The following is a 21,717-nucleotide window of genomic DNA, read 5'->3' as shown; positions in this document are numbered from 1 at the left end:
TCATTACCCTTAGTATTTCTGATATACATTAATCAATAATACCTCATATGAATCCCTTATTTGCCACTAGGCAACAATTTGCCTTTATTTATTATATTTCACGCTTTTTAATAATCAGTGCTTTCAATCTCCATAGTTTCAGTTACTCAGGATGGCAATGATCCGAGAATATTTAATTAAAAATTTCAGGAAAAAAAAATCATGTTTTAAATAACTTTTATTCCAGTATATGTGATAACAGCTCTATTTTATCATCAGTTATTGTGGACCACTAACTGCTCTTAATTTATAATCCAACTATTTTAAGTACATGCATACAGGGAAAAACATAAGTGTGTGTAGGGTTCAGGGCTGTATCCAGTCTTGGCATTCACTGGGGGTCCTGAAACACATCCCAGATGGACCAGGAGAACTATTGTGTCCTTAAATAAGTCCCTAAATCAGGGGTAAGAACATCAGCTACACAGTGCTCTCCAGGTTCCTAACATAACATGCAACCCAAGCAGAGCCCTTCAGCCCGGGGAGGGGTGCATTCTGAGGAGTGTGAATGAGAGCAAGTGCTTTTTAAATGAGGACATTCTGTACCCTGGTCCTTGTTTTTTACCTCACATTTAGCCACTCACTGAGGTAATCAGTAATTTGAAATATACATTCCATATGAAAACGAACAATTTTGCACATACTCCTGACAGAAAATGAACCTTTGTCTATAACGTACTCTCTCTAAATTATCCTTTGCCAAAAAGGTGAGCACTCGTGGGGCTCTCCTTAAACTGGACTTGGGGTTCACATTACTTTCATAGTTTTCTGGAATCATCCATGTTTTAGTTCATTCACGTCTATTTATTTATATTTATTGATGGCTCGTTTCATAGGTATAAGCATGACAGTTTGAAGACACATGGCCACAGGTACGAGACCAAGGCTCCGTGAACCCTGACACCTGCCTACAGGATCCCACCCACAGGAGGGGATGCGTTTTCCACTCTGACCTGAGCTCCAGGCACCTCTTCCACACACATGACGTATATGGCCCCTGCAGTCATCACTGGCCTAGACTGCCATCTTCCACCACTGTTACCTGACTTCTTTCATGATTCATTTGATCATATTTGGTAATGAAAATTTGAGAATATAAATTAAAAATTTTTAAATGCTACCATTCAGAAGAGTTAGGAACGTCTTTTTGTATTAGAAGAGGCTTTATAACCCTGATCTGCACACAAAGAAGTACTCTCCTATTATTATGTCCTTTGTGTGTATTATCCTGTTTTGTGGCTACATTCACTAATACAAAGCTTCAATATCCATAGATGTCACAAGAAACAATTGTGTTCTTTAACTACTTCAATCTCTTTTACTGAAAAAAGTAAGATTTTATTTATGTAGAATTAAAGCAGGCAAAGAGTTGAAAAATAAGCAAATAGAGGATTTTCTTTTTCTTTTTCACATTTATATTTATATGGGGCTTAAAAGAGCAACTTAATTTAATTTCTAAAATTTTTATTTGTACAAGTTAATTATCACAATTAAAAGCCTTCTGTAATCCTGAAACTCACCCATGAACAGAATCAATTGCAAATATTTCTCTATGTTTTTAGGTATTGTTTCTATTTCTAAAACATATGTTTCCCAGGGCTAGGGTTGTGGCTTACAGGTAGAGTGCTCGCCTAGCATGCATAAGGCACTGGGCTCTATCATCAGCACATAGAAAATAAAGATGTTGTGTCCACCTAAAACTAAAAAGTAAATATTAAAAGAAAACAGAATATGTTTCCTGTACCTGCCAAACTCATTTTCTTCTTGTCCTTCCAGGTTTTGCTTTCAATTTTAAACACTATCGATTACCTGGGTCCTAATGTAGACATTTCTCTATGAGAAGATTGATACTAAATGCTTTTATCTCCTACCAAACTCCAAATCAAAATATCACACTTTTAATAATACATTCATAATTGTAGGATGAAGAAAGACCCTGACCTGAGGGAGAGAACTTTAACCATTACTCACAAGAATCCCAGCACTCTTAAGCAACCACAGCTAGTGACCAGGGAAGAATGTAAGTCACCTCAGTGCCTCATTCCAAGAGTCAAAAGGAAGCTCTGTGTGCACTGATTTCTATGTTCTTCATTTCATTCATGCAGTCATTCAGCTGTTTATTACTATTTCATTTGTGCTGTGTGTGTTTGTGTGTATGCATATGTATGTGTATATTTTGTGCTTCTGTATGAACACATATGCGTGCATGCACACACATCTTACAAAAGGAATATCTCCATCTTGAGCCTGACCCAGAATAAGAAAACTGACTCTTATTTACTGTCTATACAATTCTTACCTAAAATGGTAACATTGTTTCTAAATAGCCATAAAGTGTTATATATTTTAAACAATATTTCTATTTTAACTTAAATATCTGCACATATAACCAATATTTCCTGCCTCAATGTAAATGTTCATAAAGAATACATCACCTCTTCTCTATGAATTTATTACATTAGCTTAATGACACATTAATAATGAACCTATTGCCATAAATGCAATGACATCAAGTGTATACATCCCTGATTTTTTTCTAGAGTCAATTCCAATAGAGAAAATGGACTAATTCTGCAGTGTGTTGGACCTCAGAGTTTCAGACACATATTATTCATAGTCTGTAACACAAATTGTCATCATTGCTATCACTGGTCCCTGACTGGATAACCTTTTCTGCATTTGTTCTGATGTTCTGATCAATAAAAAGGTTATAACATTAATAACAACAAAACTGCATGGTTTACAAAAACCAAAAAGATCTTTGGACATCAGTCTAAGAAACAATTATCAACATAAGAGTAAAATTAAACTGAATAACTTAATGTTTAATCTGATACTAATAATTAGGTCATGGTAAATATTTTATTCACTTAAAACTTCTTAAGTTTTTAATTGAGAGATAAGATTCCTTCAGTGGATGAATGGATAAAAAAAATGTGGCATGTATACACAACAGAATATTACTCAGCAATAAAAGAGAATAAAATCATGACATATGCAGGTAAATGGATGGCGTTGGAGAAGATAATGCTAAGTGAAGTTAGCCAATACCCAAAAAAAACAAATGCCAAATGTTTTCTCTGATATAAGGAGGCTGACTTATAGTGGGGTGGGACGGGGAACATGGGAGGAATAGATGAATTCTAGATGGGGCAGAGGGGAGGGAAGGAAAGGGAGGAGGCAGGGGAATAGATGAATTCTAGATGGGGCAGAGGGGAGGGAGGGAAAGGGAGGAGGCAAGGATGGTGGAATGTGATGGACATCATTATCCAAAATACATGTATGAAGACACGAATTCGCTGTCAACCTACTTTATAAACAAACAGAGGTATGAAAAATTGTGGTATATATGTGTAATAAGAATTGTGATGCAAAAAAACACACAAGTACATGTATAAAGACATGAATTGGTGTGAACATACTTTATATAAAGATATAAAAAATTGTGCTCTATATGTGTAATAAGAATTGTAATACATTCCACTGTCGTGTATTTAAAAAAATAAAATCCATAATAAAAAAAAAGAAAAAAAAGACCTATGTATTCCTCATGTATAACATTGTACAATCTATACAGATTGTACAATGACTAAATCTAGCTAATCAATATATGCATTACCTCATATATTTATGAATTTTGAGGTGAGAACATAGAAGGTCTCCTTTCATATATTTTAAAAATATAATATATATTATTAACAACAGCATAATATTGTATAACATACCTTTTGAATTTATTTTCCTTATTGAATTAACTTAATAGTATTTCATTTACCATGAACACACTCAAATGAGTAAAGCTAAGAAAGAACTTTGGCAAAAACTCACCTTAAGTCTTTCTTAACTCAAAGGAAGAATGACATTTTTGGTCACAAGAGAAGCTTCAATCAGGTGACTGCGTCACTTCCAAAGAGTACAGAGCAGGGGACATGATGAAAACCTTCTCTCCATTGTCCATGTTATCTACTATAAATGAGAAATTTAGACATTGATTAATCTATTGTAATTAGATTTCTTTTCCTCTTAATAAAATCTCAAATTTGCCAAGAGTAATGATTAGCTATTACTTATCATGAGAATTTTCATCTGCATATTATATCTGTGTTGACAATCATTTAGCTAACTATATATTTTATTAATAAACAATGCTTGACCATCTTCATCTTTCTTAATTTACATCTTTAATGATACATTCTTGATCACTTACATTATTTTCAAAACTCATGAACACAAGGATCAAAAATAAGACCCTCCAACACTGATATTGAAAGATAAAAGATCAGAAATGAAGAAGGGACCTCAGAGTTTCAGACACCAGGTGCTCATCGCAAGTCACTCACATGCAACCAGATGTCATGATTGGTCCAGTGCTAAGCCCCCTTTCAACTAAAACTAATAGAAATTGATTTGTTGGACAATTCATCGATAATTATACATGAATAACAAAACACAAGAGTACTATCATTCACCTATTAATTAGCCGATAATATTTATGAGAGCCTATGATTCAAAACACGTAAACCAAGACAGGAACAAGGACCAAGACCCACACTGACCTCCAGATCTGCTGGAGAGTCACCCATGGAGCACCTGGCCACGGAGGAGTTCCAAACCAGCTCCAAGAGGGTCCACTGGGGACAAGTGCACAGCAGACCCAAGGAAAGAAAAGCAAACAAACAACACACTGAGACATTCTCTCCACTGACCCTTGCTTTTCACTCTTCATTGAGAAACTCACTCATGTGGCCTCTGCATGTTAACTGAAAGGGTATTGTTTTAGCTCTCAGCAAAAGTAGCTAATTCAAAATGGCCCCAGACCACAGCAGGAACCCTGCAGGGTCCCTGCACTCACTGTGTCCTCTAAGCCACGAAGGCTTGGCCATGGAACACCAGCACAGATTGGACTTGTGTGCTGACACCATGTGTTCCCTGACCCACCACTGAGTTCTGTCATTAAACAATGCCTCGGTGCGCCATTGTCTGGCACTTTCTCATCTAACTATAGTTGTAGGATTTGCAAGTGTAACCACACAGGGGAAGACCAAGATCCTTCCATGTTCCTGCCTGTGTCCTGAGGATGGTGCCTACCAAAAGACTTCTATTCCTCTCATGTTGGACATCATGTCCAGACACGCTTTCTCCCTCATATGTGGCTCATGTGACACCAGCCAAGAGCACAAGGTCATGTCTTGGTCTCTTCATGGATCATTCATTTGCTCCTTTGTTTTGATTAGGTAATTAATTAATGTATAAGAATAAAATGAAACATGATGTCCAGAACCTAAGCTGCTGGACAAATCCAACATCTGTCTGTAGAATCCTCTGTCAAACATACAGCATCTCTCAATATTCAACCTCCGTGTGGCTCATGATCAATTAATAACTGCAAGGTTCCTCATCATATTCATTATTTGGCCATGGTTAGTTTTTATTTGTTTAAGAATTTTAAGGATGCTATGATACCTCTATACCATCCCCCAGAGAAGGAAAAACACCTTGGCTATCACTCACAGTGGTCACCTCCTTAACACAGTGACACAACAGAATGTCTCCATACAGCAGGGTCCTCATACCAGTCAGGGACAGCCACTGTAAAGCACCAAGCAGACAAGATCACACTAAGCCAGGGACGCCCTCTCCACTGATGGATGCATCCCATCCTTCACTAACATCCTTCGCTTGGCTTCCATCAATTACGGCAATATTTGTTTTTCTCAAAATAGGATAAACTCTAACTTGCAAAAGATCAAGAACAATGCCCAAGTATAATTTTTCACTGTGTATACCTTCCTGACCCCAGAGGAAATACCCTTCATGTACTTTACCAGTGGACAATGCTGCAGCCCCTAAATGTGTTTATTCTGCCACCATTAATCAGGTTATAAGAATACACATGAAATACATGGAGAGAAAGATCCATGCATCCTACCATCACCTGACATTGCACATAGGATCCATTCCATAGCAGGTATGAACAAGGGTCTGCTTCTGTTGGACCTCTGATTTGTTTATTGGTCCAAATAAAATAATAGCATAAAACACTTGAAAATAAAGATCTTATCTGTTGTGGGATAGCCCTCAAGGGCACTTGACCACTGAGCCAAATCTCCAGCCCTATTTTGTATTTTATACAAAATAGCTGCTTAGTACCTCACTTTTGCTGAGGCTGGTTTTGCACTTATGAACCTCCTGCCTCAGCCTCCTGAGCTTCTGGTATTGCAATTGTGTGCTATCGTGCTGGCTCTAGACACTTTCATAGTACATGAGGCACATACCAACAGTGACCTACTGATTTAATCATTGATTCACTAATAATGCGTGAAATCCTTCTTATTCCCAGAAAGCCCACAGATAGCCCTGGTGGTGGTCATCTGTATAGGTATCATCTTACCACTCTACTTCTCCAACCACCACCCTCAGCTTTGTACACATGTATTTTGGTATACTACTTCCCATTCATCTGATCGTTGGCCTTGGGTGTGCCTAATGTATTACAGTTCACATTTTCTACAACTTAAGCAAAGACCCTTCAATGATCCAGCAGAACCACCCAAAGAACTCTAGCTATGACTCACATCGGTCCCAAGTCCTGATGCAGAGATGCAGCCCATGGTTTGGCGACCAGGGAGGTATGGCTCCATCCCCTCGAAAGCATCCATGCTGAGGAGTAGAGAGCAGAGCAGATGGCAAGAGTGAGACGTCCACCCACCCACCTTCGCTGATCCCATTCCCTTTGGGGTTGGACCTCAGAGTTCCAGAAACGTATTATTCATGATCGGAGATTCATACGCCGGCAGTGATCATCAGCAGTCCAAGGAAAGACCCACCTCATTCAGCCAACACCATTCATCTCTACATTTAGTGTCTGCATGAGTAGATCCAACTTGACCATTTGAGCTGTGTACTAATTTTTATTCCAGTTGTACAAATTAATGGGAAGCACTATGGAAAAGTGACCCACGTATGCAGTGGCAAGTACTAAATGAGGAGCTTCACACTAGCATCACGGGAAACGTTCTTCAGACTCTTTGATGAGTGTGGAATAACTGCACACAGGTCTATGCACAGTGTGCTATCTCAGAGCACATCTCTTCCTACCAAGGTCACTAACATTACCATCATTACTTTCTTTTTGCTCGGGGGGCGGGGGGGTTCCAGGGACTGAACTCAGGGGCACTTGGCCACAGAGTCACATCCCCAGCCCTATTTTTTTTTTGTATTTTATTTAGAGACAGAGTCTCACCAAGTTGCTTAGCACCTCGCTTTTGCCAAAGCTGGCTTTGAACTCATGATCCTCTTGCCTCAGCCTCCCAAGCAGCTAGGATTACAGGCGTACACCACCGGGCCTGGCCATTACTACTTTAAATTTGGAAACTTTGTGCACAGCTCTTATAATTGTTCATAAAACATATAACAGGTTTATTGAACTACAGTCACTGTTAATCTGTTAGTTCACTCATAATGTTCCTCAAGGACTGTGATTCACAAACACCCAACAAGGGCATAACTCTGCATGATAAAGATCTAGCAAGATCCTCACCGCAATATACATCTATCACTACTCATTCACACTTTTTTATATCTGGTTTACTTCTTATCAAGATTCATCTTACTCCAAAATTTAAAAGGACTACACTAAGCTTCATGTGGTGGTGCCACACACATTTCAAACATACAAGGAGTTCCCCTAAGCACACCACCCAAACCAAGACAGGAACAAGGACCAAGACCCACACTGACCTCCAGATCTGCTGGAGAGTCACCCATGGAGCACCTGGCCACGGAGGAGTTCCAAACCAGCTCCAAGAGGGTCCACTGGGGACAAGTGCACAGCAGACCCAAGGAAAGAAAAGCAAACAAACAACACACTGAGACATTCTCTCCACTGACCCTTGCTTTTCACTCTTCATTGAGAAACTCACTCATGTGGCCTCTGCATGTTAACTGAAAGGGTATTGTTTTAGCTCTCAGCAAAAGTAGCTAATTCAAAATGGCCCCAGACCACAGCAGGAACCCTGCAGGGTCCCTGCACTCACTGTGTCCTCTAAGCCATGAAGGCTTGGCCATGGAACACCAGCACAGATTGGACTTGTGTGCTGACACCATGTGTTCCCTGACCCACCACTGAGTTCTGTCATTAAACAATGCCTCAGTGCGACATTGTCTGGCATTTTCTCATCTAACTATAGTTGTAGGATTTGCAAGTGTAACCACACAGGGGAAGACCAAGATCCTTCCATGTTCCTGCCTGTGTCCTGAGGATGGTGCCTACCAAAAGCACTTCGATTCCTCTCATGTTGGACATCATGTCCAGACACGCTTTCTCCCTCATATGTGGCTCATGTGACACCAGCCAAGAGCACAAGGTCATGTCTTGGTCTCTTCATGGATCATTCATTTGCTCCTTTGTTTTGATTAGGTAATTAATTAATGTATAAGAATAAAATGAAACATGATGTCCAGAACCTAAGCTGCTGGACAAATCCAACATCTGTCTGTAGAATCTTCTGTCAAACATACAGCATCTCTCAATATTCAACCTCCGTGTGGCTCATGATCAATTAATAAATGTAAAGTTCCTCATCATATTCATTATTGGGGCTATGGTTAGTTTTTATGGGTTTAAAATTTTTTAGAAAAGAAACATTAAATCTCACTAAGCTTCATCTATATTATTTGCCAGGAAGAAGCATCTGTGACATCCTGAGCTTTCTGCTCATGTATAGCTGGCTGGTATAACATTATACATTGTATACTTCATGTGGGAACATTTTACCTTCTTGGGTTATATTTAATTTTTTAAAAGTAGCAATACTTCTTTAAAAAAAAAAGCAGATAAAACTGGAACATCAGCTATTACTCACGTAATCCAAACTCCATGACAACATGATGGCAGCATTAATGGGCTCAAAATCATCCAGTCTGCGGAACAGAGAACAAAGCAGACCATTGATACAGGACACCTGTCCCCTGACCCTGGCTTTTCATATTCCCTGTACTTGTTCTACTAGGAATTCATTATCTGGAGGATATTTGTATCATTTTTTTGTACAAAAATGAATAACCAGAAATATTGTTTGTCCCGGATGCTGAGTAATACCTATCAATCACACTGTGTACAACACTCTTAGCCAAGGAAGGCACAGCAGTGTGACATTTACTTACATTGCTGTCAATAGTTGTAATACGTAATAATGACTGGTCAGGCCTCTTATAATAGTATTTCCATTATACAGATTTTTCATTGATCCAAATATAATTATAGAATAAAAATCAATGAATACAAAAAAAAAAAAGAAAAAAAAAAATCAATGAATACATTGACCCAAAATAAATATATTCTATATCACTAATGCCTGTTTAATAACATTATTTCAAGAAGAGAAAGCCAGACATGCGTTCATATTCTATGACTCATACGCCACCACTAGTCATCATCCTCTGTTTGCCCAAAGAGTTCTAATTTGTCTATTGATTAATCCATTCATTGCCTATTGATTAATTCATTAATGGAATAATTATAATTATAGAACCTTGATTCACAAAACCCACAGAAGAGCCACATTATTCCTAGTCTATTATGGAATCATTCCAGTGTTAGTATCTTGGAATTAATCCATTAATAACCCTCAATTTTTCATAGACACAGTATCAATACTTCATAGGGCACGTATACCTATCAAAAATACACCGTCTTTTTTTTATCATATTTCACATTTTTTTATAATTCAGGAAGTACTCAAGAAAACCATCCAAACCAAGACACGAACACTCCTATGACTCACAGTGGTCAGCAGCTTCTTCCAACCATGGACATGGAAGACCCTTCTGTCCACAGGTCGTATCCATTCTAGGGAGCAGAGGGCAGAGAAGATGACAACAAATTGAGAGGCGCCCTAGAGTCCACCTGTCACAGTGAGACCCTTAAGCAATCAGATCTGGTCGGAGTTGGAGAAGAACCTCAGATTCAAAGGCAGTCACTGTCCTCACTCGTACAGCTCCCAGGATCATCATTGTCCCACAGCGGCTGCTCGCTCACTCCGACCACCTCCTTTTCTGGATCATTATTCATGCATTAATTGAATGATCATAAGCCCTGTGCAAGTCACCCCGTCCCAAAGAGAAAGACTAACCACAACTCACACTGGGCTGTAGCTCCTCTCAACAGGGTGCTCATGGCTCCTGACCATGGAGCCGTCCGCCTGTCCACAGGCCAGGTCCGTTCTGAGAAGCAGAGGGCAGAGAAAATGACAACAATCAGAGAAGTGCCCCACTTTTAATCTGTCACAGGGAGACATTTAGACAAACACCCTTGGTGGGAGATAGGGAAGGACCTCAGATCCAGAGGTCCTCACCCATACACCTCCAGCAGTCATCCTTGATCTGTCTGACCATGGCTACTTTCTGATTCATTAATTTATACTCGACTGACACAAGCCTTATGCAAGCCAACCCATCTCAAACAGGAAGATTGACCAGGACTCACACTGATCGGCCGCTCCCCTCAGGAGGGTCCTAAGGGCACCAGACCACGGAGCCATCCTCCTGTCCACAGGCCAGGTCCAATCTGAGGAGCAGAGGGCAGAGAAGGTGGCAACTAATGGAGATGCGCACCCCCCCCCCCCCGGCATCTCTCACACTTTAATGCGATCATTGTACATTGCACTTAGTGAAGGAACTCAGATCCAGAGGCAAGTCACAGTCCTCACTCAGACACCTCCAGCAGTCATCATCGATTCACTATGGGTCTTCAATCTGTCCAACCATTGCTACTTTCTAAGTTATTCATTCATTAATTGATAAATTATAAGCCTTTGATTCACTAAGTCTGAAATGCCTGGTTGTTTTACTCTGTATGTGTAATCATTCAACATTGACACCTCTGTGTCATATGCATAATCAAGGCAATGCTTCATGTCCCTCCTGTTATCTATGGGAGGTACAGAACGTCACATCTGTGCCTATGCTGTACACTTCCTGTGAATCAGTAAATGGTCTTAAGCCTGCTACCCATCCGAAGTAGGAACGCTAGTTATGACTCACACAGGTCTGCAGCTCTTCCTCAGAAGGGCGCTAACAGCACCTGACCATGGGCCAGCCCTCTTGTCCAAAGGCAATGTCCACTCTGAGAAGAAGAGAGCAGAGATGTTGACAACAAATGGGGTGTGCTCACTGTTCATTCTTGATTTGTGCCAATTCATTAATTTGAACTTGCCATTGACCCAGAACACTGTCTATAATTAGGTCTACACCACCATTAGTCAAAAGGAGACATGCACACACCAGTTATTTCTCTTTGAACTGCACTATGATCTGTATGTGTTGATATGTTTCCTGCTTTACCACAAAGTTTCGGAACTGTACAATGTGGAACATATGAACACAAAGTTGTGATTCCTCTTTGGGGCCCCGCCTTTCACTTGGCCCTTGCTCAGTGTTATACTGCACAGGGAAGTAGGACATTCACTGTTCTTCTCTGGAGAAAACCAACATTACAGAACTTGATTATTGGCTGTAGATGTCATTCCTGTCCAGAGAAGGATGAGGGTGGAGACAGTTATATTCCTTGATAGATGTCTGTATATTTACTGTGTTCATGGTTTTAATTACTTACCCATGTACAGGACTGGTGGGAATGTGAGACCATCTTCACCATATTTTATCTGTACACTAATTCTTTCTTTGGGTCATTCCAAAAAGTGAGCCTTTAACTTTCCTGATATCAGTCTATGGGGGCGCTTTAAACAGAGGTGTAGACTACACCCACTTTTTTATTGGACCTCAGAGGTTCACACACAGAACACTCATCCTGTGACTCAGGATTACATCCCTTTTTCTTTATTCTCGTGTGTATTTGTTAATTGATCAACTTATTGATGTAAGTTTTAAAACTAGGTTTCACAAAAACCTGAGAGGCAGGGCAATGAGTGTCGTGCATGTCTGAAGGATCACTCGGCGTATCCATGTATTTTTTCCATGAACTTTCATCACTTGGGGATTCATAAATCTCATTAATTCCACCTTAATTGTTGTCCATGGTTGGCCTTTTGGATTATGTTTCACATTTTTAATGACACAGTGACCACCTCATGGCAAAACTCTCAGAAGGATGTGAGCCTTCCTCACAGTGGTCCTCTGCCCTCAGCCTCGAGGGAACACGGAGCTCGCTCCATGGAGGAACGCACAAATGAGGGGGCGTGTGTCCTTCTTGAGGACAATGAGACAAAGAACATGAGTAAGAGGCTGAGGTGGTCCCTAAGGAGTCCTTATTGTCCTCCTTTGTGCCGACAGTCAGGTGTCGACTGTTTCATAATATAAACATGGATACAAACACAGAAACATGTTTGGGTGTGTTGGATGCACACCTACAAAACTGGATGCTGCCTACCCGTGTCACTGCCTAATGGTCCTTAGGAAAAGAAGTGACATCTTCAGTCCACTGATTGCTTGACGTGTTTCAATGTGTTGTTTATATTCACGTTATTCCATGCCTCACCACAGACATTCATGGCTAGACAAGGTTTCATGCACTTATTTATTGTTTGACACACCTAGTTATTTATTGTTCACCAATGAATTAATCTGCATAGGCGAAAGCATGGAACAGAACAAGGGCATCCCTCAGGATAGGGCCTTGCTGGGTCTGGCTCAGATGTCCAGACATGGTACCTGTTATCCGTGACTCAGGTGCCACCAGCTGCCCTCGCTGGACGAAGGTTGGGCCTTCCTCCGTCCTACCTAAACTGGTTTATTGATGACTCTGTGATTTTGCCAATAATAATTAAATACGTGTGAATCACAAACACTCAAAGACCACATAAGATCCATCTGTGTGCCCACCACCTGTCTTGGGAACCGTTTGCCTGATGGATCAGGCCTCTGATTGATCCCCTTGTCACAAAAACCAGTAGATGTGCTTCACTCCAGCCCAGAGTGGACCGAGTGCCTCAGCACAGAGAGGCAGCCTGGGCACCCAGAGTGTGGTCGGTGCTGGGGGTAGTTCAGCAGTGCACGTGCTGAGCAACTGACCCCAGATGGAGGTGCTCCCTCATCGAGCCCTCTAGGTGCATATGAATTTGAGGTGATACCTATTAAGTTTTCTCTCAAGAAAATGAAGAATATCAAAATTTCCACTGATCCATAGACAATCTGAATTGTCTAAATCATCCTCATTCAAAGAAGTAAGGCACTTTTTTTAATAGACTATTTTTAATTTTTAAGAATAAAAAATTCTTTTTAATAAAATTTGGTATTTTCTTTTTTTAATATTTATTTATTTTTTTAGTTGTAGTTGGACATAATATCTTTATTTTATTTATTTATGTAGTGCTGAGGATCCAACCCAGGGCCTCACATGTGCTAGGCGAGCACTCTACCACTGAGCCACAATCCCAGCCCAAAATTCGGTATTTTCAATATATTTTAGTATTTTTATTGCCTCGCCACGGTTACGGAGTAGACACTTCTTATCTTCGCTTATTTACATTTCTCCAATGATTGTAACGTTGTTATCATTTATGACAGTAGAACACAACTATAGAAAAAGCAATCCAAGAAAATGGTCCCTTTACATTGCTAGAATCTGTACATAAGATCACTCCAACCCAAACGGATATACTTTGTTTTGTTATTATCAGGTCTCACTGAATGGAGCACGCAGTAGTCACTCACTGCATAGAACTCATACCCCAGGGTCATCGTCATTACCCTGTCTTGGGTCAATTTCTCTACACTCTCATCTACTTTTATTAACTAATTAACTTATAATTCTCCAGTAATAATAAAATAAATAGCCACTGATCATAAAAACTGCACAGGAGATCCTTAATATTTTTCTAGACAATCACATTCATCGACTACTCTTCCTTCATTATTCATCCTCACTGTGACAAGAAAAAAAAAAAAAGATCAATGGATCAACGCCATGTTCCATTTCAACGCCATATTTATCACGGGGCAACAGCTGCCCTCTCTGATTAGCCTTACTTTCTGGGATAGCACACTCGATATCCCGGACAAAACACTGAGCACACTGGCCATTATCCACACTGGTCTCCACGGTCCGACACACAGAGGTGACCGCACAGCCTCGTCCTACCCACCTGGCTCTGCCCATCCTGAGAAGGACAGAGTCGATGACCAAGACTGATCTGCACAATCCCCCTTTTGTTTAGTGAGCGATTAAGTTTATATGACTTTGGGTTCATATTTGTTATTTTTCCATAAGAAAATGAAAAATATCAAAATTGCCGTAGGCCCAGAATAAAAACTGAGCGTACTATCTATATCATCCTTGGTCAGAGATAAGACACGTGATCCACTGACATTCCCTCGAGGACCTTAGGTTTCAGCTTACATTAACAGTATTAGAGGGGTATTAAGAGTAGGCACTCTCCACCCTCCACGCCCTCTCTCATTTACTGTGCATGCAATTCTGCCATGGGGGCCACAAATGACACTAGGATCAAAATCCACGAAAATAATTCTTTCATACTTCTAAAATCTTTCTCATGTGAGAGTATCGGTCTAGTCAGGGTTTCTTTTTCCATTTTTAATTGACAAATAATTATATATATTTCCAGGATACAATGTGCTGTTTTGACATATGTTTTCACTGTGGAATGGTTAAATCAAGCTAATGAAACACATCTATCAATTCATAGCCTTGTCATTTTTGTACATATTTGTACATTTTTGTAAATATTCTTGTATTTAAAAATCTAGTCTTTGAGCCGTTTTGAGACAGTGCTACCCATTGTTAACAACCACTCTCACCAGGATGGGCGAGGCTCCCCTAAACCTCTGCCTCTCTGAATGATGCTTGGTATGCTTTGATCTGCCCCTTTCTCCCACTGCACCCCAGCGTTGGGCAGCTACTACTCTGTGTCTGACTTCGCATCACGTAGGACTCGCCTGCCGCCCCTTCCCATCAATGGTCCACGTGCCCCATGCATTTCATTCCCATCTACAATTCTTCATTGATTAATCCATTAATATTGCTTTTTAAAAATCCTATGAGAAATAGAAAGATCCTAGGAGACAAAAATTCCAAGGGACAAAGAGAAAACAAGAAAGAAAGACCTGACACCCACATGTAGCTACAGATTCACTGTCAACATGGGCATATCAAGACACGGTCCTCAGTGTTTCACGGATGCATTAAATATGATGATTCAAGTGTCCACAGAAATGTCTCCAGAATCCATGGCCCCACTTCAATCATCCTGATCGCCAGAAAAATGATTCATCAACACAACGTTTCATGTTAATCCCACCTTTTTTTTTTTGGACAACAATTGTTCTTTTTACTTTAAATATACTTCTTTTATTAACTTTGAATGTTCCAAACAAAATAAACAAACTTCCCAAAGATGGTAACTGACGACCACATGTTGATCTTTATGCTCCCGCACCCAGGGTCTGCCACAGAGGTCACAGTCAGGGCCAGATGCTTTGATCAGTCGGGGTGTGTCCACTCTAGAGAGAAAGAGCAGATGACAACATGACTGAGATGTTCCCTCCACTGATCTCACACCCACAAGTCATTATTCAGTCATTTAGGCGATACCTAATTTGGCTTGATATACATTTCACATTCCATTAAGAAAAAACAATGTGAAACTTCCATCAGTGCAGAACTAGAACACCGGCATTATCCGCATTATCTACGTCATCGGAAGCCAGAACCATTTTTCCTTACCAGATTGTTATCACTATTAATTAGTATTTTCTCTCACCTCACCTACTCCTGATAATTAGATAATGCTACAGTGTCTTCATTTTTACTTATTTTAATTGTGCATTGATTTTTTTCATTTTTAAAATATTCTGACTGAAAATTCTATACATTGAAACTGTGAAACATATTTTAATTTTACACTGATTCTCTTATTGATCCATTTATTACGAAAGTATCAAAAGCCACCAAAAAAAGAAGATCCTTATGAAATCCTAAGTCCGTCTATAGAGTCATTACCTCTACATTTTTTTAAAATGACACTGGGTTTTACTAAGTTGAGCAGGCTGGCCTTGAAATCCTCGATGCAAATGATCTTTCTCCCTCAGCCTCCCAAGTACCTGGGGCTACAGGTGCTTGTCACCCTGTCTAGCTCGTTTCTGTGTCCTTAATGATTCATTTATCTATAATCTAATAACAATAAAGTAAACATGTGTGACTGAAAAATTTACACAATTCCAAAAACCCTTGAAGATCCTTAAACATCCTCAATATCTGTTTATAGAATCATTCACTTCATTTTATATTCTCCTTAATCATTCTCAAAGTTGTAAATATCAACAACTAACATGTTTCTTGCCCTGTCTATATTTATCACTGGGTTATAGATAGCTTTTTCTTTAATTATTTTTTGATACTTCTTAATTATTACAGTGAACGCCATGAGCAAACCACCAAAACATGGTGAGAACATCACCCATGACTCACCTTGCTGCCCAAACTCCTACCCAGATAGGCAACCTTTGAACCCACGATGGAGGCAGAATGCTCAACACAGCCCAGGGGTCTCTTCAGGGAAACGAAAAGCAGAACAAAAGCAAAATTGACACCTTATCTCTACTGGTCCATGCAGGTCACCTGTCAATCATTAATGATTTAGGTATTTAATATTCGGAATTAATACGTGTTAATTTTTCTTTCAGAAAAACCAACAATATCAATCTTGACACAAATAAAACAAGAACATTAAAATACATATGTATGTGCACACATATATGTGTGCATATATTTGTGTATGTATATTTTTCTATGTCTTCCTTATCCCATAGGATAACACCCTTTAACTATTCATTTCTTTACAGACCTCACTGTTTTCAACGTACATTATTCCTTTCTCTCATCTCATGTGATTTATATCAGACAATATTTTGCTCATTCGTATTTATTCATTCCTGTTTGCCTATTCTCTCACTGATCTACTTGTAATGAAACCTAAGTCCATGAACACAAAATCAAAACCATGGTTCTTTTGTATTCCCCACATTTGCCAACAGGACAGAATAAGCAGTGGCCAGAGGCAACACTGCTCTGGCTTCAGTGCCCAGTGCAGCGGTCATCCCTGGCTCATGTGCCACAGTCATCACCACTGATCCTGGTTAGGCCTGTCTTCATTCTTATATACACCTCCTTATGACTGAATTCATTAATTCTCTAATAATAATAAAAGCACAGAAAAATAACGGGCTGGAGCCTTGACTAATGCTATAGTTTTCTGTAGACTAACTTCCTACACCTATAGGTACTTTTGCTATTAATGCTTCTACATGGATTTGTTCATGTAATACATCATGTAAATTTTTATTGCCACATACATATCACAAATATATATATATATCATCATGTCAGGGATGGCTTTCAAAGAAGACATTTCACACCTTTTAAATACAGAGGAAACACCTTAACAGCAGACTGGGCTAGCAGGATGAGTCTGGGGCTAGGACTCACACTGTCATCATGTGCCACACGGAGGCATCTGTAAGCCCACGTGCACATCCATCCTGAGGAGCACAAAGCAAAAATGTGACTGACTGCCGAGCCAGGGCCGCCCTGGCCAGTCTTTCCAGCTCAGGCCCTTAGATGCATGTTCATTTATATAACTGGAAAATACTTCACATATTTGCTTATCTTAGTTTATTAATTCTTCATTGCCCTATTTGTACTAATCATAATGATTATTACTTGTACAGTTTATATGATCATTAGCTAAAGTACCATTCTTAAACGATGCCTTTCTTAATAGACTTGAGCATTTCTAATTTACTTGTATTAATGGGCTCTCTTCCTTCCACACATTTTCATAATTGGATGATACTTTACCTATTTATTTATTTATTTACATTCATTTGTTGATACTTTTAATATATCCAACTATAATCCTGGAATTAAAATCCGTGAACGCAAAGATCAAGAACACAATACTCGCATCTTACAACCTCTCTGCAGGATCACTTCCTACTGAGGTAGCATGCTAGATTGCCTTTGTTTGGAACTTCCAGTTCCTCACATGGTGTTTATCAGCCACGCATCATGAATGGTGCTGGGCCAAGAATCATTAGGGTCCAGGTGGAGCACCACACAGTATTTCATATGAATACATAACTATCATCAGAGACAATTGGCTTTCTTTGACAATATTAAACCCATTATATTAATACATGGAATGCCTTCTTGAAAAACATTCAAAAAGCTATTTTCCTGAAAAACATTAAAAAAACTATTATCACTACTCACATTTCTATCAGTTCCCCAATAAGACAGGCAACTTCAGAAATCCATCAATCAAATAGAGTGCATCTGTTCTAGAAAGAAGAGAAAAGCAGGGATCAAACATTGACATGCTTTTTACACTGATCCTTCACTCTGCATTTCAGAGAGATATATACATGGGTTTTGATTTGGAGTAACATATTTCACATTTCCTTAGACCCTAAAAAAACTAGTTAACTAATCTTCAGAAATTCAGAATAAGAAGAGTAGCTCTTTGTTTTATCATCTGTATCAGCTTTAGATACAGGAGAAATACTAAAAGAATGTATAATTAATATATTTACATTTTCCATAAAAATTGGTGGCACATTTTACATGTCCACAGACTATAAAAATGCTATCATGCTTCACTTATTCATATGTATTTATTTACACTTAATTATTGATATTTTCATTGGAACTTTACAGCATCCATTCTAGAAAAAGACTCCATCCCATACCTTTCCTCCCAATTGGACCTCTGTGATTCATATTTATCAATAGTGGCACATGGTTTTCCCCACTGGAGAACACCTTGCCCACTTCTTTCCTTACTTTTATTTTCTGATAAAATTACAAAAAAAATGGAAGTTCAAGAACACAGAGACCAAGGGCAACATCCTTGACTCTTGCCAACATCAACCCCTAGGATAACAGAGTGAACCCTAGATGTCTTATGGTGTTGGACCTCAGACTTCCAAACCTATAGTCATCATTTTTGATTCATGTGCCACCAGTGGTCTCCATAGATCCAAGACATGCCCTCTTTCCCTCCTGTGTTATCAATGTTACTTGTTGATGAATTTGTAATGTCACGCATAGCAACTAGATAACCCGGATTCTCAAGCATCTGAGATCAAGATCCTGAAGAACGCAGCATGGCCTTCTACAGGGTCTTGAGGTTCATGGCCTACATCTCTTCCACTATGCCATGTTGATTTTGCAAACTGTGATCGATCAATGTGATCATGGCCAGGCCATATTTATCATTCAGCCATTGTTGTTTTCATAGATGTGTAAGGCTTTTTCTAGGACAGTGAATGTCCTGGAGAAACAACCTCAGTCAAGATAAGAGCTCTTGACTCTACTCACCTTTCTCACAATACTCCTAACACACACAGGAACTGTACATCACAGGGCCAGAGAAGAATGCTTCCATCATCTGAGAGTGTCCATTCTGAGGGGACAGAGCACAAGGGGTTAGAAAAAGATTGAACTTCTGTCCCTTGATCCTTCCCTTTCTCCTTCCATTTCATAATTCATTCCGTAGGAGTTAAATCACAGTTTTGCTCAAGAAACCAACAACATTGAATGTGGCCTTGACCCTAGCAAGGATTCAGAACCATTATTTTTTCTGCACATGCCATCCTCGTCCAAGGTTCTAAAAAATCACTACTATTTATGTCTGAATAGACTTGCATGTTTTTCAAACATTTTCAAGCTACTTCTGGCCTTGACATATACTTTCATAACCAGACAATGCCTCCCTCACTTTATCTTCATTTTTTATATATTGTATATATTGATGTACGGATTTCACCATTGTTCCAATTACAAAAATAGAATGAAAATTCATGAACCATAGGACAGAGAACAATATCCTAGATAATACCTAATATCTATCCCTAGGATTACAAGCTAGATGTCTTCTGGTGTGGACCTCAGAGTTTCAGAGACAGTCATCATCCTTGACTCATACGCCACCAGTGGTTATCACTGGTCCCAGATTGGCGCTCTTCCCCTCCCTTAATTTCTACCATTGTTTATTGACTTATCCATCCTTTCACTGATAATATTTATAACAATGGTCCAAAGGCCCTAGGGTAACTTCTTGATGTGTACTTTACAGCTCTCTACAGGAGCTTTCCCTACTTTGAGTATGACTCTTACTCGCTCAAAATAATATAGCCATTATTGAGTAGTCAACATAATGATTCACGGCCATGACATGGTCATTGTTTGGCCACGGTTGCCCTTCTGAGATGACATGTGCTGCTTTTACCAATACAGTGAACCTCCTTGTAACACCACACAACCCAGGGCGAGAAGTTTCACTCAACTCACATTAATCTCTAAACTGTGAACATAAGCAGGATCCACCGACCTTGTGGCCAGAGAAGAATGCTGTCGACATCTTGGGAGCACCCACTGTGAGAGTACAGAGCACAGCAGATTTTAAAGACATTGGAATTCTGTCCATTTATCCTTCCATTACTTCCTCATGAACCATGCATTAAATTATCACACTTTCTTCTTCATAAAACCAACAAACACTGAACAGAATTCTGTTCCCCACACTTTTTTTATAAACTGGACACAGCATCCATTCCAGAAAAAAAAACATAGCTCATCTGTTTCCTACCAGGTAGACTTCTGGTTTTAAGAATCAATGGTCTGAGGAAGCAGAGTACACGGTTTTCCCACTAGAGAAAGCCTTGCCCACTTCTTTCCTTATTTATATTTTTGATACAATTATAACAAATAGAACTAATGTTCAAGAACAACATCCTTGACTCTTGATATTATCTATCCCTAGGGTAACAAAGAAGACACTAGCTATCTTATGGTTTCGGACCTCAGACTTCCAGACCTATAATCACGATCCTTGACTCATACATCACAGTGGTCATCATTAGTCCAAGACCAACCCTGCTCTTCAATAATATCTTCAGTTGCTTATTGTCGAATTGTCACTCAAGCCACTACATAATTATGACTCTCAAGTATCTGAGATCAAGAACCTTAAAGATGACCTGGGTTGTAGCTTATGTGGTACATGTGAGGCACTGGGCTCGATCCTCTGCACCACATAAAAATAAATAAATAAATAACATTAAAAAAAAAAAAAAAAACTTTTTAAAAAAAGTAACCTTAGAGACACAGCATAGCTATCTACAAGATCTTTAACATCATGGCTTCATCTCTTCCCGGACGCCATGTTGATTTTACCAACTGTGATCAACCAATGTGACCATGGCCAGGCCATATTTATCATTCAGCCATTGTTGTTTTCATAGATTATGTGGGATGCTTTTTCTAGGACAGTGAATGGCCTGGAGAAACCACCCCAGCCAACACAAAAGCTCTTGACGCTACTCACCTGCTCCTAACACACACAGGAACTGTACATCACAGGGCCAGAGAAGAATGCTTCCATCCTCTCAGAGTGTCCATTCTGAGGGTACAGAGCACAAGGAGTTAGGAAAAGGTTGACCTTCTGTCCCTTGATCCTTGCCTTTCTCCTTCCATTTCATAATTCATTCCATAGGAGTTAAATCACAGTTTTGCTCAAGAAACCAAGAATATGGAACCTGGCCAATTCATGCCCAAGACATGTTTATTTTCTGGTCATTTTTGCCCTTCTGAAATTATATATATACTGCTTTTATGGATACAATGAGCCTCCCGAAACACCA

General features: G+C 39.5%; 1 long non-coding RNA gene, 6 other non-coding genes and 1 pseudogene across 11 annotated transcripts in view; all 8 read right to left on the bottom strand.

Annotated features, from left to right (window-relative positions):
* Positions 1–21,717, bottom strand: part of LOC124080362 (uncharacterized) — a 104,017-nt gene that overhangs the window by 28,626 nt on the left and 53,674 nt on the right. For all 5 annotated transcript variants that reach the window (XR_009225109.1, XR_009225110.1, XR_009225111.1 and 2 more), the window contains 11 exons: positions 21,402–21,476; positions 20,406–20,449; positions 19,394–19,478; positions 18,287–18,354; positions 16,484–16,633; positions 11,083–15,516; positions 9,825–10,606; positions 8,904–8,961; positions 7,780–7,854; positions 4,596–6,699; positions 3,868–4,005 (listed from right to left, as the gene is read on the bottom strand). This is a non-coding gene — a long non-coding RNA (uncharacterized LOC124080362). The remainder of the gene's footprint in view (positions 1–3,867; positions 4,006–4,595; positions 6,700–7,779; positions 7,855–8,903; positions 8,962–9,824; positions 10,607–11,082; positions 15,517–16,483; positions 16,634–18,286; positions 18,355–19,393; positions 19,479–20,405; positions 20,450–21,401; positions 21,477–21,717) is intronic.
* LOC124080407 (small nucleolar RNA SNORD113/SNORD114 family) lies at positions 2,621–2,695 on the bottom strand. Its single transcript, XR_006847689.1, has one exon. It is a non-coding gene; the product is annotated as a small nucleolar RNA SNORD113/SNORD114 family (small nucleolar RNA).
* On the bottom strand, positions 4,332–4,406 carry LOC124080404 (small nucleolar RNA SNORD113/SNORD114 family). Its single transcript, XR_006847686.1, has one exon. It is a non-coding gene; the product is annotated as a small nucleolar RNA SNORD113/SNORD114 family (small nucleolar RNA).
* Positions 6,779–6,853, bottom strand: LOC124080418 (small nucleolar RNA SNORD113/SNORD114 family). The gene has a single exon (XR_006847698.1). It is a non-coding gene; the product is annotated as a small nucleolar RNA SNORD113/SNORD114 family (small nucleolar RNA).
* On the bottom strand, positions 9,413–9,484 carry LOC124080414 (small nucleolar RNA SNORD113/SNORD114 family). The gene has a single exon (XR_006847695.1). It is a non-coding gene; the product is annotated as a small nucleolar RNA SNORD113/SNORD114 family (small nucleolar RNA).
* On the bottom strand, positions 18,984–19,055 carry LOC124080402 (small nucleolar RNA SNORD113/SNORD114 family). The gene has a single exon (XR_006847684.1). It is a non-coding gene; the product is annotated as a small nucleolar RNA SNORD113/SNORD114 family (small nucleolar RNA).
* LOC124080417 (small nucleolar RNA SNORD113/SNORD114 family) lies at positions 19,956–20,025 on the bottom strand (annotated as a pseudogene).
* On the bottom strand, positions 20,871–20,941 carry LOC124080403 (small nucleolar RNA SNORD113/SNORD114 family). The gene has a single exon (XR_006847685.1). It is a non-coding gene; the product is annotated as a small nucleolar RNA SNORD113/SNORD114 family (small nucleolar RNA).

This window comes from Marmota monax, unplaced genomic scaffold (genome assembly GCF_021218885.2).
Source record: "Marmota monax isolate L192 unplaced genomic scaffold, Marmota_monax_Labrador192_F-V1.1 WCK01_AAM20220418_F8-fsc00183, whole genome shotgun sequence".
NCBI lineage: Eukaryota > Metazoa > Chordata > Mammalia > Rodentia > Sciuridae > Marmota > Marmota monax.
Note: the sequence above shows the minus strand (reverse complement) of the source record. Positions and strands in the feature narration are given on the sequence as shown.